Here is a 3,831-nt window from a genome sequence, read left to right on the forward strand (position 1 = left end):
TGAGCTGTCAGATTGCACGTTGATGGCGCTGAGATACCATGAGTTGGCAGATCAGCGCAAAGGCGGAATTGATTGTGACATGTTCCTCATTGGGGTCGTTTGAGTATGTTTCAGTCTTTTGGCCATAACTTTGGCTACAGTGTCAGAATCGCGCATAAGACCCCAATCCGGAAAGCTCTTTTCGACGCGCACGCTCTCCACATGGAGCTACGCCTTTTTTCAACCTCAAATTCTGCCGTTTTCCCCTCCGATCACTAGATTTAGTTATTTTTTTACTATTTATGGTAATATTTCGATTGTTAATTAGGAAGTCAATTTAAATCCGATTTAGGCCGGATTTTGGGAGATTGCTTATTTTATTTCGAATTTCAATTTAGAGTGATTTTCGGGATTTTGCTATTTTTGGCAAAATTCGAATAAAGACGATTTTTTTGCTATAACAGTCCGGCTTGTGGACTGCTTTTTGATAGTTTTGATTTTATAATATTTTATTAAACCCTAGAGACTTTTTCTTTGGTTTTTGGGCGAATTTTCTCTTGTGAATCGTCTATCGGAGCTAGCCTACAGGATAATCACTATTCTGTCTGCGTCATGTCTCGACTAGAGGGGCTTGTAATGAATGAGACATACTAATCACTATTTAGATAGGAAATATTTACCCTAATGCTTTTATTCATTTTTCTGTAATAGTGATTGGTAGGTGTGATTATTCGACCGGATTGAGTCGACTCGAGTAAAAGATTCAAGTTGAGTTGATGAACACTATTTTATCATTTAATTATTTTTGGGTAAGTGATTGAGTTGATAATCGGTCAGTGAAACAAGCTTGTTATGAACTGCTAATAGATAGAGAACAAAAACCCAGTTTTTTATATAGTATTTTTAAAAATTGAACTTTTTCATCAGGTCTTGGATCATACCCGTCTTTGTTTTGGTATATATAGTTTTCTATTCTTTTTAATATATTTTCATTTTTTCTAAACAATAATTTTGGATTATTGTTGATGTACAATTAGAGAAAGGGAGATTGGTGATGTTTGATTGTTGTTCATCTTTTCTGATTAGGGTAAGATGGGCATCGGTCGGGTTTTAGGTCAACCTGACTTAATCCAAAAATATATATTTTCCACTGAGTCGATCCGATTCAAAAAATATACTCTCTATCTAACATGACCTGAATTTTTTAAGATAAATCTGAACCCTACCTGACATGATCCGAATAATATTTTTATTAAAAATATTATTTTTATTTAATAAAATATGAATTTAATTGAAAGAAATAATATAGAGGTATATTATTATAATTATCCCTAATATAATACTTAAATATATAAGATAAAAGTATTTTTTTTCGGGTTAAATATTTTTCACCCTAAATAATCCGACCTGTCCCGAATCTAAGATTTTTTTTAAAAAAAATCTGTCTCGGTCAGATCGGATCAAAACTCGTCTAGTTCGGTTATGTGCCCATCCCTAATTAGGCAGAAGGTCATTGGAGGTGGATTTGAGGATATTAGTCAGTGGTAGTTGGACACTGACATGGTCGAAGGTAAGGATTAGGGCAAGTCTTTACATCAAACGTTAAATTGAGCTCAATTCAGATGTAAAAACTTGTGATAGATCTGAACAATACTTTTGAAGCATCAACACATGATAATAATCCACCTATTAAAAGTGAACTACTAATGACTGATGTACTTAATCCACCTCCAGTGATAAGTTTAACGAAACATTAACAATAATAACTTTCGTTATCATTAGATCACGTAAATATAATTATATAAAATACTTGAAGTAAAGCAAATAAAGCGTATATAAACAATATTTATATATAAGAAACATATATATAATAAAAGATATTTATATAGTCGCATAAAGTGTCCTAGTACACAACGAACAACGTTACATGAGTATTACTTCACTAAAAGTGCTATCCCTATGGATTTTTAACATCCATTTTTATTCTGTAATTCCATTATTTTCCGTTCCATTAGCCGACGAATTTCCATGGCCAGCTTTCACTTGATGCTGCAAATGGAACAGCAAAAATAAAACATTCATCAGTTAACAAATTGATAACCGTTACTAAATAATTCACTGAATATTATACAAGAAATTTGAGCCATGCGAACCTTTTGCAGTCGGTGCTGGGGCTGATCTGGTAAAGGATGCTGACGCCGCACTTGCCTGGGAGTCCAGCTGCAAGGCCCACGTTGATGCCGGGTATGCTGGCAGCCGCACTTTTGATGCAGTTGCAGCTGCTTGGCGGTCTGGTGTTGTTTGGGCGGCTCCGTTGAGGGTTTTGATCCCACTGCAGCAAGCTGGTGGAACAGCACCACCTGACTCTTCAAGTAAGGAATGCAGGGTCCGAGGGTGATGTGACTTGACCACAAGTTATGGCTCGAGCCAGGGGTGCACCCACAACCAAGCACAACACCACCAAACATGCAAGCTTAAGGACATAGAGCTAGCCATATTTTTAATTACAACAAAACCAACGATCTTATACAACTTGTAGGGAAAGTGCTAATGCGATTGCTTACCGTTGTGTGGTTACTGGTTAATGCTCGAGGGTTTTTTATAGCCGGGAAGATGGGAGAAGGTTGCGGAAATAAACTGAGAAATACGACAGCGTTGGGCGTTGGTAGTTGGCTTAATTCATGCAACAGAAAATATTTGAATCCACATTATCATTTACCATGTGGATTGAAGTGTTGTTCCAATCAACTATGGCCACCCACTTTCCTGGTCCATCGCTGTTTTCTTTATGCAATCGAAATTTTAAAACATTTCGTACAAAGTATTACGAGTGACATTAAATAAAAGAAAATAACGTAAACAAAGGAGTTATATTCAAAATATAATTATAAAATATTATGATCATTTGATTTGATTTGATTTTTTATTTGTTGTTATTGTCTTTTATTTTTATAAATTTAATATAAAAAAACAAGTTTAAGATAATTTAATAAAGAAAACTTGTGTAAAAAAATTAGATAAAAAGGTAAGAATGGGCAGGGAGAAGGGTATTTGTTTTTTTTACTATTCTTGTATCTTTTTAAAAGTTACTCCATAGGGTTTATATCTCCACTTCAGGAATTTTAGAGAATTCCGAAAGAACGTCTCTGAAGCAAGAATTTCTCGGCAAAACTTCAAATGTCTGATAATTTTAAAAAGCATGACATTTTGACTAGATTTCTAACCTGTTTATGTGACTCATCAAAGTTAATTTATTATCAACCGATCAATAAGAGTTATTACAAAATCTTTCGATTAAAACCGTGAGAAGGATTTGGAACTCTAACTTATTTTCTTTTCAATCTCTTTATAAATAGTAGACTTTAACACCAATCAATGCAGGGGGATCTCCATGGGGCTCGGGATATCCCGGGCAATTCCTCATCTAGGGGGGACCTTTATGATACCCGGAATATCCCAAGCAACCTCTCCACCGCCTCTGAATCAATGATTATATGTTCATCGATTACAACTATCTGCCTAACTAAATTAAGAGGGTTGAATCTTGTACAATCGTCAGAACCTATTTATTCCATTAACAACTATGAATTAAATATTGGATAAATTTTGAGACCAACTTTACCAATTTTAGTTTGACTATATTCACATGTTATTAACCGTAAAAATATAAATATACTGAAAGTTTTAAAATTTATAAAATATTTAAAAAATAGAGTTTACTAACATTAACTTAATAAGTTCTATTTTTACAGACAACCACTGATCTAGTGGGAAGATGTACTAGATTTTTTAAGCAATGTCATGAGTTCGAATCTTAACGTTTACGAATGGAGGAAATTGGGTTGGGACTTT

At 34.3% G+C, this 3,831-nt stretch overlaps 1 pseudogene; it reads right to left on the reverse strand.

Annotated features, from left to right (window-relative positions):
- Positions 1-2,018: 2,018 nt before the first annotated feature.
- On the reverse strand, positions 2,019-2,475 carry LOC120185261 (annotated as a pseudogene).
- Positions 2,476-3,831: the final 1,356 nt, after the last annotated feature.

The sequence above is a fragment of the Hibiscus syriacus genome, unplaced genomic scaffold, assembly GCF_006381635.1.
Source record: "Hibiscus syriacus cultivar Baekdansim isolate YM2019G1 unplaced genomic scaffold, ASM638163v2 tig00113084_pilon, whole genome shotgun sequence".
NCBI lineage: Eukaryota > Viridiplantae > Streptophyta > Magnoliopsida > Malvales > Malvaceae > Hibiscus > Hibiscus syriacus.